The 14,339-nt window shown below is 43.2% G+C and overlaps 1 protein-coding gene across 4 annotated transcripts in view; it reads right to left on the bottom strand.

The window, feature by feature from the left end:
• Window positions 1-14,339, bottom strand: part of SNX10 (sorting nexin 10) — an 81,361-nt gene that overhangs the window by 45,229 nt on the left and 21,793 nt on the right. The window contains exon 2 of one of the 4 annotated variants that reach the window (XM_055346897.2): window positions 2,001-2,122. The exons of the other annotated variants lie outside the window; for them this stretch is intronic. The gene's annotated coding sequence lies outside the window, so the exon portion shown is untranslated. The remainder of the gene's footprint in view (window positions 1-2,000; window positions 2,123-14,339) is intronic. 4 annotated transcript variants of the gene reach the window in all.

Below are 14,339 nucleotides of genomic sequence, written 5' to 3'. Positions count from 1 at the left end.
TTATGTTTTAACAGGATCCCCCTGGCTGCTGGGTGTGGAACAGACTGTAGGGGGCCAAAGCAGAAGCAGGGAGACCTGTTTGGAGATGACTAATGGTGCAGGCCAGAGGTGATGGTGGTCCAGACAGAGAAGCAGCAGCGGAGGTGTACAAGGGGAAGGAGGTATTGGCGTGTTTCCTCACTTATGCTTATCCAGTGGAGGGAAGAAAAATGAGGATGGGCAGCTACAAGGAGAGAGGAACCATAGCATGCATTCAGGAAGAATTCTTTGTGAGACATGTTGCAGGAGAAGGAGACAGGCATTCCATGCAGCCTGGGGCCTGCAGCGAGGCCCATGATGGGAAAGAAGGCATTCTCCCCACTTCTGTACTGCCTACCCAAGGGCTGGCCTTGAAGTGCACAGACAGTGGCATATTCTTGGTGGGGCACATGGGCAGTTTCAGTGGTGAGGCATCACATGTGGCTTCCTAGCAGAAGCTACAGACTCCCTGTTGCCTTCCACTTTAATCAGGGCACTTCCCCAGTGGGCCACTGGCAGCCCTCTTCCCTTCCACTCTACACTCATTCTCTGGTTTGGCTACTTCCACTCCCATATCATGTACAAAGGTGTCCAGAATCAGAACTGCCTTTGAGGGTGAACTGGCCACCTCCTAGCGGTCTCTTCATGCGGACATTCTGCACACACCTCAAACTTACTGTGTCCAAACCAGGCTGGTGGACACATGATACCTTCTCCCTGCCCATCCACACCCTAGACAATTCTACTATCTTCTATGTTGCCCATTTTAATTAATGATGTCAGCATCCACACGGTGGCTCAAGCAAGAATCCTGGAAACTGTCATTGATTCCTTTCCAAACCCAACTGGTCAGCCAGCCCTTACAGTCCTCTCTCTAAACACCTCCTAAGTCCATTCCTGTCTCTCAGCCTCCAGTGGTCACTGGCCTAGTTCGAGCTCTCATCAGTTCTACTCTTGACTCTAGCTGGAAGAAGGGTACATTCCATTGGTAGGGCCCAACATACTTAGCAAGTGGCTCAGTAAATGATTTTTGAATAAACAAGAAAAAGAATGTGGCTGGGCACCTCACGCCTGTAATACCAGCACTTTGGGAGGCTGAGGTGGGTGGATCATGAAGTCAGGAGATCTGAACCATCCTGGCTAACACGGTGAAACCCTGCCTCTACTAAAAATACAAAAAAAATAGCTGGTTGTGGTGGCAGGCGCCTGTAGTCCCAGCTACTCAGGAGGCTGAGGCAGGAGAATGGCGTGAACCCGGGAGGCGGAGCTTGCAGTGAGCCGAGATCATACCACTGTACACCAGCCTGGGGGATAGAGCGAGACACCATCTCAAAATAAAAAAAAAAACAAAAAAGAATGCATGAATGAATACAATGAACAAATGAGTGATGAAATCAATGAATAAACCAAAAAAATTTTTATGTGCAGAGACAAAGAAAATTAAAACATATTCAGCCTAATGGAGAAGATGCAACCAAGCAGGTACAAGCATCAGGCAACAAACACAGTGTTACAAAGGGAGGCAAATGCAAACCAAAGAAACTAACATTTGCTGAGCATCTACCAGTTGTCAAGTGCTAAACCAGGCACTTCATAAACAGTGCACTTCACACAGTATCACAAATGACATGCCCAGCAACCAGGTGATATATTGCACTCCAGATGAAGACACTAACGTTCAAAGAAGTTGAATAACTGTCCCACGTCATCCAACACAAAGTAGCAGGGTTCAGACTCAAACCTAGGTCAGTAGGCCACAAATCCTGTGGTGGCTAGTGGACATATGCTTACTGGAAGGGCTGCACTTCAAAAGATAATTAACAAGACCCGGGCGCAGTGGTTCACGCCTGTAATCCCAGCACTTTGGGAAGCTAAGGCAGGTGGATCATCTGAGGTAAGGAGTTTGAGACAAGCCTAGCCAACATGGCAAAACCCCATCTCTACTAAAAATACAAAAATTAGCCAGGGATGGTGGCGCATACCTGTAATCCCAGCTACTCTGGAGGCTGAGGCACAAGAACCGCTTGAACTCAGGAGGCAGAGGTTGCAGTGAGCTGCGATCACACCTTTGCACTCCAGCCTGGGTGACAGAGCGAGACTCCGTCTCAAAAAAAAAAAAAAAAAGATAATTAACACAGAGACAGTGCTTCTAAAGGATAATCGCTGTTCTAAGCACTTTACATATATCCTCATAAAAATGGTCAGTTCATCTGGGCGCAGTGGCTCACACCTGTAATCCCAGAACTTTGGGAGGCTGAGGCAGGAGGATCACTTAAACTGAAGAGTTCAAGACCAGCCTGGGTAACATAGCAAGACCCCATCTCTTTCAAAAAATATGCAAAAATAAAATTATATTTAAAAAACAAAAACAAAAATGATAGGTACTAATATTATTCCCATTTCACAGTGAAGCAAACAGAGAAATGGAAAAGTTAACAGGTAATGTGTCAAAGGTCATATAGCTTTAAGCGACAGAATTGGGACTTGAACCCAGGCAGCCTTGCTCTGGTGTCCCAGTTGGCTATCACTAAAACCTTTCATTGCATTAATGAAGGAGGTAATATGGGAGGCATGGGTTCCAGGTGCAGAGTACTATATGATCCATGTAGGCAGGCAAGAAGGTGCAAGCCATGTGTGGGATCAGGAAGTGATTCACTGGACTCGGATGGGGAGGGTAGAGGAAAATGAGGCTCTAGAGAAACGATAGACTCAGACATGAGGCTTCGTGCACCTAGTCCAGGACCACATGATTGTCTTATTTGAGATTTAAAGTGCCTCTATCTTTCACAAGGTAGTAAACAGTTACAAGGAAGTGTTCACTGTTTTCTTAGCCAAGGTATTTAGTTCTCTCCTTTTTGTAGGTAGAAAAACTAAAAAAGCAAGGGAAGAACTAATTTGTTTGATGTTTTCTCGTTAACGAAATGGCATAACCTCCCCCACAGTCCATGGAGATAAATATCGGCACCCTGACCCCTTGGTATTTACTTTTAATACAGTTTTAGTTGTAAAAGACTATTCATAACGTATTTTTAAAATCTCTAATTTTGGCCAGGCACGGTGGCTCATGCCTGCAATCTCATCACTTTGGGGCACCAGGGCTGGTAGATCACCTGAGGTCAGGAGTTCGAGACCAGCCTGGCCAACATGGCAAAACCCTGTCTCTACTAAAAATACAAAAATTAGCCAGGTGTGGTGGTGCACACCTGTAGTACCAGCTACTCGGGAGGCTGAGGCAGGAGAATCGCTGGAACCCAGGAGGTAGAGGTTGCAGTGAGCTGAGATCGCACCACTGCACTCCAGCCTGGGCAACAGAGTGAGACTCCATTACAAAAAAAAAAAAAAAAAATCTCTAATTTTGTTTCGTATACTTCAAATGTGAGCCAATAAAACTGTCACTTGTATGCCCCATTACCATGAAGCTACACACAAATCCATCAAACAAATTTATATTTGATGGCTGGGCGCAGTTGCTCACACCTATAATCCCAGCACTTTGGGAGGCCGAGGCAGGCGGATCACTTGAAGTCAGGAGTTCAAGACCAGCCTGGCCAACATGGTGAAACCCCGTCACTACCAAAAATATAAAAAATTAGCGGGTGTGGTGGTGTGCACCTGTAGTCCCAGCTACTCAGTAGGCCGAGGCAGGAGAATTGCTTGAACCCGGGAGCTGGAGGTTGCAGTCATCCAAGATCGTGCCACTGCACTTCTGGCCTGGGCAACACAGCAAGACTCCATCTCAAAAAAAAAAAAAAAAAAAAAAAAAAAAAAAAAAAAAAAAATATATATATATATATATATATATATATTTGGCAAACTTCAGTAGAAAAAAATTCAAATCCAGATCCCACAAACTAACCTTTAACTGTAACACTGCTTTGGGAAAGGCAAAGGAGAACAGGCCTGTCAAGTGATCTAAGCAAATCCTTACGACATTTTGAACCTACTAGGATCCTAATCTTATTAGTCACAGAAAAAGGTCATCTTGGAGTCTGTAGGTGCTACGCTAGCCCCTTCTTTCATGAGAATGGTAGAGGGCAGAGGGGGATGATCACAGCTTCAAAGCCTCCCAGCTGGATTATCCCCATCCTCTGACACCACCCATCCTCTGAGACCAATGTCTCCATGGTATCCCTACCACTTTAAAAGGCAGGAGACATTTAAGTGCTTGGTGAAAGAGCCAAAGAAATGTTCTGTGACCTCTGAAAGCAAATATTCTAAAGCAAGATCATTCTTTTTACGTATTTTTAAATTTAAATTAATGTTTAAATAATATAATTCAGGAAATTTGAAAAACAGAGAAGTAAAATATTGCCCATAACTAGGGTGACCACATGGCCTGGGTTGTTCAGGACAGTCTTGGTTTTCTCTTGTCATCACAGTATGTATAATTATTCATAGCACCTTCATTCCCCACTCAGTCATTTGAACTGTGCTTGGAACTGCTATGATTGAGGCCAGGCATGGTGGCTCACACCTGTAATCCCAGAATGTTGGGAGGCTGAGACAGGAGGATCACTTGAGGCCAGGAGTTCAAGACCAGCCTGGGCAACATAGTGAGGCCTCATCTCTACAAAAACAATTTAAAAATTATCCAGGTGTGGTATGTGCACCTGTAGTCCCAGTTACTCGGGAGGCTGAGGTGGGAAGATCACGTGAGACAGAATGATTGAGGCTACAGTGAGCCATGATCACACCATTGCATTCTAGCCTGGGTGACAGTGCAAGACCCTGCCTCAGAAACAAACAAAGTGTCATTATTTCCATAATAAATTATTGCTGGTCACCTTAACCATAAACCACCACAATAAACAATTATCACAATTTTACTTCCTTACAGTTTTTTTCTCACACACATTTTTTTTATTGATATAATCAGCGTTTTCACAAGCCTACATTTTCTCTTCTTCAATCTCATTACAACAAAAATATCCATGTTTCTGGATAAGGGGTTATCTTATTCAACTGAGTGGATGTTACCTGTATTGTTGAGCATTCAGGTTGCTACAGGATCATTTTAAAGAAAGTGTATTTGTGAGGTACCTATAGGACCAGTATATAAACTTCAAGAGAAATTTCAACCTAAGTGAGGGTGTGACAAAAATATAATTACTATTAGGAGGAAATCTTACAAATTCCTTTCATGAACATGGCAGTCCTCTGTTGCATTCTAAACCAACTGGATTCCCTCATTCAGCCCTTATTTATGGAGCACTCATTTGCTTCAGGGACCATGGCAGGTGCTATCTGGAGATACATGTCCTGTTGGCACTACTTCCAAATGTATCCTAAATCTCATCACCAACTTTATTGCTGAAACCCTACTCCTGGTTACCACCATGCATCAGCCAGACTGCTAAGATAGTCTCCTAATGACTCTGCAGTCTTGCCCCACACGATCCATTCTCCATGCGCTCAGAGTGATCTTCTCAAGGTAAAATTCAGATCAAACCCCTTTTCTACGTAAAGCCCTCCAATGGCTTCCCACTGCAAAAGAAATAAACGGTAAATACCTTGCCATGACTAACAAGGCCCCTCTTCCCCAACCACCCCTGCCGCCTCCTGGGCGCCTCCTTCCACTCTCTTCCTCTCCTCTGTGTCCCGCTGCCTCGTCTTCTCTCTGTCCCTTTTTATATAAAGAGCAAAAAGCTGTCCCACACGCCAAGTGCATCTCATCCCAGGGCCTTCACATCTACTATGCCCTCTTCTTGGAATGCTTTTTCCCTAGACTGTTTTTTAGCTGTGTCCTCAGCTCATCTTTCCAAAGTCATCTTTGCTGCAATATCATAACTCGTTTTTCCCCTAAGTTTTACACTATTTTATTTATTTTTGTTTTGTTTGGTTTGGTTTTGAGACATGATCTCACTCTGTCACCCAGGCTGGAGTGCAGTGGCGTGATCCTGGCTCACTGCAACCTCCACCTCCCAGGCTCAAGTGATCCTCCCACCTCAGCCTCCCAAGTAGCTGGCACTACAGGCTCACACCGCCACACTTGGCTAATTTTTGTTATTTTTTTGTAGAGACAATATCTCACTATGTTGCCCAGGCTAGTCTTGAACTCCTGGGCCCAAGTGATCCTTCTGCCTCGAACTCCCAAAGTGCTGAGATTACAGTCATGAGCCACCGTACCCGGTCCGCTATTTTATCTTCTTAGCAGCACTTAACACAACCTGAATCTATACTATTTATTTGTTTTTAATTATTTTTCCTGTATTGTGAGCTCCAAGAGGGTAGAGACATTTGCTTTTCACTGCAGTGCCCCAGTGCTCGGCACATAATCGCAGGTGGGCAATAAATAACTGCAGAATGAATGAGCCAACACTGGACAAGAGAGCCACTAAGAGAACAGATCTTTATTCCAACCTCCAAGAATACAAAACCTTTTTTGTTTATCCTGCAAAATGACCATTTTGTACTATTAAGTGGAAATAATAAAATAAAATGTTCATCTGAGTACACAACATCAACACCAATAAGCAGTATCACCTGGATTCAAGGAATTAAACTTTGGCTTTGTAAAAATATAAAGAAAAAAATCTCTGGCAGTCTGAAACTTACGACACGGGTTCCTAAACAGTACTTAGGTCTATGACCAAGTTTTCAATAACAAATTGGGGAAAAAAAAGACAATGCACTGGACTTTTTATGTAGCTAGAATCTCTCAATTTAAAGGACTCCCCTTTATTCTGAGATTATGTCTTTCTTATTTTGGGAGGGTGACAAAATATTCTTTCTTTTATAAAATGGCAGAGAGTAGATCTGATAGGTTTGGGGAGGTGTTAATGCCTTTCATATAGAGAGCAAAAAGTTAGCAATCCTGTGCAAGACTCCCAATGTTCTTTTTTACATTTTAGTAATCCAAGAATTCCACAAATCTGGGTACCACTCAGCATTCCCCAAAACCCCTCTCAAGTATGAATCCTGAAAGGGTTTTCCTGGGCCCTTAGTTGTACCAACTCCAATCTGGTAGGACGGGCTGCCTGGGGTATCAAGAAAGATCCCAAGGGCTTGTCTGGCTCACTGGATCATGTTCAAAAGAACAGGATCAATTAGTGATGTCTGCCATCATGGGAAGGAGGGTAGTAAGGACTTGGGGAATAAAGGCATGGGAGAGTGGCATGAGCAATGCAGCTGACAAAGGTAAACTGTGGCCTAATATGTATCATAGCCCAATATTAAAACCATCTGGGAGCCAGGCACAGTGGCATGTGCCTGTAGTTCCAGCTACTCAGGATGCTGAGACTCAAGAGGATATCTTGAGGCCAGGAGTTCGAGGCCAGCCTGGGCAACACAGCAAGACCCCATCTCTTAAGGAAAAAAAAAAAACCTGGTAAAGTGAAAAAATTTAATGATTTGCTCAGCCCCTGATGGAGAAGATAATGAAGTAAGGAGGGTGTCCAGCAGTCAGCAGGGTTCACTCACTCCCTCCTGGTATGTGATTCATTTCCTGCCTGAACAAAACCTTGGGAAGCTGTCAGTGCTCAAGCCATTACATCCAGAGTCTGCAGTGCACCTGACCTGGAAAGGAACACGTGGCCAAGGCAGGCAGGCCAGGAAAGAGCTCAGTGGGAAGGGCTCAACACTGACCAAATTAAACAAAGCCAGCAGGAGTCTTCTTCAAAGAAAGCTAATCTTGTGATCCTGTCAGTAAATCAAAGTCCAAAGATGAACAAAATATCCAGAAGGAAAACAAATGCACTTGGGGAGTGGGAAAGAAAACCAAGACTGGCTTTATTCCAGGAGCAGACTTAACATATTAGAGTTCTCTGTGAGTACATCTGGAATGAAGCAAGATTCAAGAGGAAAAAGCTTTTACCTTCATAAATTTCAAAAGGATGAAATAGGCAGAAATTGTCATCCCCATCAAATAACTCTGCCCACACACCGGGCTGTGAGCTCCATGCTACTCGGCCTGCCTTATGGAAACAGAAAATGGCCACAAGAAGAAATGGCTCCATCTGAAACAGGCCAATGTTCACACTTTCACCCTGATCCAAACGCAGGGCTACTGACAAGTCCAGAGTTCACATAACCTTTGGCTCAGCATCCCTACCTCTAGGCAGGTATCCTTCAGAAAGATCAGCACCCAGAGGTAAAGCCACATGTGTCAGCTGCTCACTGAGCCATGTTTATAACTGGAAGAGTTAAGATAACCCAAATGCCCCTTGGTAAGGAAACGATTAAATAAAGCAGGATGTAGTCATGGAATACCTTGTAATTCAAAGGAAAGAGGTGAATCTGTAAATCCTGGGATAGAGAAATGTCCATGCTGCACAAACACGAAACAGCAAATGGCTGAACAATATGCAGCATGATTCCATTAAGTGTGTACATATGTGTATACATGCTTGTATGCATAGAAGATGATTCCAGGCTGGGTGCGGTGGCTCACGCCTGTAATCCCAGCACTTTGGGAGGCCGAGGCAGGCGGATCAAAAGGTCAGGAGTTCAAGACCAGCCTGGCCAATATGGTGAAACCCCCGTCTCTAGTAAAAATACAAAAATTAGCTGGGCATGGTGGCAGGCGCCTGTAGTCCCAGCTACTCGGGAGGCTAAGGCAGGAGAAATCACTTGGACCCGGGAAGCAGAGATTGCAGTGAGCCGAGATCGCACCACTGCACTCCAGCCCGGGCAACAGAGTGAGACTCCATCTCAAAAAATAAAAATAAAATAAAATAAATTAAAAAAAGAAGAAGATTCCAGAAAATATATGCCAAGGTAAACAGAAGTGGGATGGGGGAGGGGGCTTTCATTTTTTTACTTTGTACATTCCAGGATTAACAACTTTTTTTTATATATTATTTTTGTGATTTAAAAATATAGGCCGGGAGCTGGGGCTCACACCTGTAATCTCAATTCTTTGGGAGGGCGAGGCAGGCAGATCACTTGAGGTCAAGAGTTGGGGACCAGCCTGGCCAACAAGGTGAAACCGTGTCTCTACTAAAAATATGAAAACTAGCCGGTTGTGCTGGTGGGCACCTGTAATCCCAGCTACTCGAGAGGCTGAGGCAGAAGAATCGCTTGAACCCAGGAGGTGGAGGTTGCAGTGAGCCGAGATTGCACCGCTGCACTCTGGCCTGGGCAAGAGAGTGAGACTCTGTCTCAAAATAAATTAATTAATTAAAAATATAAACAAATATATAAATACAAGTAACATATATATACCTATAGATATATAAAATAAAGAAGAGCCCCACACTTCTTTCTTCCTCTTTTGCTGAATTAGGAAAAACCAGTACCAGGGAAGGAAACGTCCTGGAGAAGTGAACACTTGGCTCCTGCTCTCTGAGGCTTTTGTCATTTCCCCCCGCCTTAGCTAGCACATCAGGTTGTATTTTTGTTTTGTTATCATCAGTCAAAATCAACACTTAATTTTTGAAGCAGGGTTTGCGTTAGAAGAAAAACAAAATAAGAACTGCAGAGCAAATCCAAATCGGTTTTTTTTTCTTTTTTCCTGGGTTTAGCTCAGCTGAAGATAAATCCAGATGGTCTAGAAGCAAGCTAAGCCCAGACCAATATGTTTGTAGTGATATCAGATGCTGATAGACAAAAGCTTTACTGGCCTTCGGTCTCACTGAAATGTCTTTCCAACTCTGCCCATCTCTGAACATATCATTTATTTATAATGTATCCTCCCCTTGCTTCCAAATGGATTTGAAGCAGCTCCCAAATAGATTTAAGGCAACAAACAGTAGTTGACCTGAAAATGGCAAAGCAGTTAACATAGAAACTGAAGAACAGAAATGGCAAGAATGAGGAAGAAGTAAAAATGCTATTTTAAACATAAACTCCTAACATTTCATAAGTATATTTAATTTTCAGTTGTTATATACCAGAGTTCCTCAAGGAGGAGACAATAGCCTAGAAAGATACTGCTACAATATCTACGTCTACTGATTCAGTGAATAAATCTAAATTCAACAAGCTTCCCAATGCTTTTCAGACATGACATTGTTCACAAGCCACTCTTACGACCACAGAAGTATAATAAATCTCTTGACACAGACCTCCCTTCTTCCACTGACACAGGGGTTTGATCATCTTCAATAACTAGCTTGAAAGGCAGCATCAAAGTTATAGAGTTCAGGTTTGGAGTCATTCATATCTGGGTTCAAATCCCCAACTATGCCACTCATGGCTGTGTGACCTTGAACAAGTTACTTAACTTCTCCGAGAAAGCCTCAATATTCTCTTGGAGAAAAAGGGATCTCATGTGGAGAAAAAGTGCCTCTTTCATACAGCTACTAGAAGGATTAAATCAGATAATGTACTTAAAGCACTTAGTAAGTATACAAGAAAAATTAAGTATGGGCTGGGTGTAGTGGCTCATGGCTGTAATCCCAGCAATTTGGGAGGCCAAGGCAAACAGATCACTTGAGTCTGAAGTTCGAAAGCAGCCTGGGCAACATGGCAAAACCCCATGTCTACAATAAACACAAAAATTAGCCAAGCATTTTTTTGGCAGGCACCTATAATCCCAGCTACCCGGGAGGCTAAGATGGGAAGACGGCTTGAGCCCAGGAGGCAGAGATTGCAGTGAGCCATGATCTCGCCATTGCACTCCAACCTGGGCAACAGAGTGAAACCCTGTCTCAAATAATAATAATAACAATAATAAATAAGTATGACCACTGGCTGAATTATTGGTACTTTTTTCTTCAAAATATAAGAACAATGGAAGGTGTAAAAAACGATATTATTCCAATAAAAAAGCTGGATTGGATATCTGCATATACATGTACATCTTCACAGACCAGAGAGACAAAAGCAAGACTCGCCTTTCTCAAAGGATGCACAAGGATCCCTGCACACTTAGCTATAAGAAATAACCACATATACCTGCAAACACTGTGGAAAAAAAAAATCACTGGGCAAATAGTGTACAGCTATTGGTACAGGAAATATGCGTTAGCCTGGCTATTCAAGATTGACTACCATCAGAAATGTAGGCGATGTGATCTAACATTTGCGTCTTAAAATTCTAGTATATTCTGGGCATACTCCAATTGCTTGGAGTTTTCCATACACATTCGCACAGACAGCATGAATAAATGGAGAAAAAAAGCGCCCAGAAATACTCAGCAGCTTAGGGCACTGCACTGATGAAGCATGGGCTGCCCAGTGTTCATCCTCCCTGGGCTCAAATCCTGCTAAGTGACCCTGGTCCACCTGCTTACCCTCTGTGTGCCTCGGTATCCTCATCTATAAAACAGTGATCAACAACAGAACCTAATTCTATATAATTATTACAAGGTACAAAGAAGTTAATATGTATAAAACACCTGGCCTAAAGCCTGGCTCATAACAAGCACATAGTAATTGCTGCCATTAATTATTATTATTAGGCTTAAAACCAAAAAACAGAACTACAGTTTGTCATTTGTTTTCCCCACTAGCACAAGCTCAGTGAAGATGAGTGTGGAAATGCCACAAGAGTTAAGGAACAGGTGCTTTCTTTCCCTCAGTCACTTAATGCAAGGCAAACCCATTACGGTTAAAGGATAATGTAATCACACCAATGATTCATTGTTCCCATCCATAACCTTGGGTTTCTGGAAAATCCTGGGTTGCTGTCAGGTCTGAAATCATGTGATTCTAAGCCAATTTACTAATTAAGCTAGACCAAGAATCCAAAGTTGTCATCTGCTGCAAGGAAATGAGATCCCATTTTTTTTACTCTAGGTTTTTTGTTTTTTTTTTTTTTTTGAGACAGAGTCTCACTCTGTCTCCCAGGCTGGAGTGCAGTGGTGCGATCTCGGCTCACTGCAAGCTCTGCCTCTGGGGTTCACGCCATTCTCCTGCCTCAGCCTCTCAAGTAGCTGGGACTACAGGCGCCTGCCACCATGCCCAGCTAGTTTTTGTATTTTCTTTAGTAGAGACGGGGTTTCACCATGTTAGCCAGGATGGTCTCGATCTCCTGACCTCGTGATCCACCCACCTCAGCCTCCCAAAGTGCTGGGATTACAGGAGTGAGCCATCACGCCCAGCCAACTCTAGGTATAATTTTAAGCAAATAAGTTGCAAAAGATACCTTCTAAATACAAATTTGATAAAAATATAAAATCTCAAATTTGTCAGCTTCAATTTTACTTACATAAAAGAAAGCACCCCCTTTAAAACTGCTTTTCTAATAGAAAATATAAATTCACTTCATTTTGTATTATATTCGCTATCTTGCAGTTTTAAAACCCTATCAAGTATTTTGCAATTTTTTTTTTTTTTTTTTTTGAGATGGAGTCTCACTCTGTCGCCCAGGCTGGAAGTGCAGTGGCGAAACCTCAGCTCACTGCAACCTCCGCCTCCTGGGTTCATGCCATTCTCCTGCCTCAGCCTCCCGAGTAGCTGGGATTACAGGCTCCCGCCACCAGGCCCTGCTAATTTTTTGTATTTTTAGTAGAGACGGGGTTTCACCATGTTAGCCAGGATGGTCTCTATCTCCTGACCTCGTGATCCGCCCACCTCAGCCTTCCAAAGTGCTGGGATTACAGGCATGAGCCACCGCACCCAGCCGTATTTTGTGATTTTTAAAAAGCTATGACACTTTTGGGACAAATGGGGATAGATTAATGTGACCCTGTTTATTAGATAATGTACTGTATAAAGTTAAATTTCCAGGGTATGATAATGGCATTATAGTTATCTAGAAAAATGCCTTTCTTCCTAGGTTCAACTCTTGTAAACAAATACTTCTATGATCACATCTATAGGGTTTTCTGTGCACCCAAACATACAAATTCATTATTTACTCCTGACCAATCCAATTAATACATTTTGTTTAAATTGCTTTTCTGATTCATTTTGGTGGACTCTTTTCACTACATATGGCTTCTATTTTGATTCTTTTTCCTGCTATTTTAATCTGCTTTCTAGTCCCTTCCTTGGTTGTTTTTTTGTTTTGTTTTGTTTTGTTTTGTTTTGAGACAGAGTCTCACTTGGTCACCCAGGCTGGAGTACAGTGGCGCAATCTCAGTTCACTGCAACCTCTGCCTTTCGGGTTCAAGTGATTCTCATGCCTCAGCCTCCCAAGTAGCTGGGACTACAGGTGTGTGCCACTACACACAGCTAATCTTTGTATTTTCAGTAAAGACAGGGTTTCACCTGTTGGCCAGGCTGGTCTCAAACTCTGACCTCAAGTGATCCGCCCGCCTCACCCTCCCAAAGTGCTGGGATTACAGGCATGAGCCACCACGCCTGGCCTGTTCTTTTTTCTTATAATACTTTATGCAGAATCCCATGCAGTTCACAGGCTATATTCTTGATACTCAACTATGAAACTGAAAGCCACTAGAAAAAAAGGGAACTGCATATACTACGGAAATAGTTGCTAAATCTCAGCAAATTCACAAGTCAATATAACAACTAAAAGCCCAAGGGTTTCAGAGCAATGTATTTTAAACAAGCCACACAGGACCCATATTATATTTAGTCATAATATAAAAATATTGCCAGTCTGGCTAACATGGTAAAACTCCATCTACTAAAAATTCAAAAAATTAGCCAGGCATGGTGACACACGCCTGTAATCCCAGCTACTCAGGAGGCTGAGGCAGGAGAATCGTTTGAATGGAGGCGGAGGTTGCAGTGAGCTGAGATACCACCACTGCACTCCAGCCTGGGCAACAGAGTGAGACTCCATCTCAAAAAAAAAAATTGAACAGTAGGCACATTATGTCCTTTACAAGAATGGACTACCCTTTGAAAATATATTGACAGACAAGCCATTTCAGTCTAACAAGATTAAAAAGGAATAACTTTTTTAAAAAGAAAATGGTATTTGTTACCTGTCAGAAATTCAGGTTCTTGGGCCAGGCGTGGCGGCTCACACCTGTAATCCCAGCACTTTGAAAGGAGACTGAGGTGGGAGGATCACCTGAGGTCAGGAGTTCGAGATCAGCCTGGCCAACATGGGGAAACCCCGTCTCTACTAAAAATACAAAAATTACGTGGGGTAGTGGCATGTGCCTGTAGCCTCCCCAGCTACTCGGGAGGCTGAGACAGGAGAATCACTTGAACCCAGGAAGCGGAGGTTGCAGTGAGCCGAGATCGCGCCTCCACTGCACTCCAGCCTGGCGATAGAGTGAGTCTCCGTCTCAGAAAAAGAAAAGAAAAAGAAAAAAGAAATTCAGGTTCTTCAGCACTCAGGATTTCATTACCAGTCTGATGACGGCTCAGTTTCACATTTTTTTTTTAATTATTATGCCACAAGGGAACAATGATCCTTAGGAGGAGAGAGAATGTGGGGACAAACAGGGGGTGGGGTTTTCTTACATGAATGTTCAGGAAAAGGACAGACTTTAGCCACACTCATTTGGCAGGGCCCCCAA

Source organism: Gorilla gorilla, chromosome 6 (assembly GCF_029281585.2).
Source record: "Gorilla gorilla gorilla isolate KB3781 chromosome 6, NHGRI_mGorGor1-v2.1_pri, whole genome shotgun sequence".
Classification (NCBI taxonomy): Eukaryota; Metazoa; Chordata; class Mammalia; order Primates; family Hominidae; genus Gorilla; species Gorilla gorilla.
Note: the sequence above shows the minus strand (reverse complement) of the source record. Positions and strands in the feature narration are given on the sequence as shown.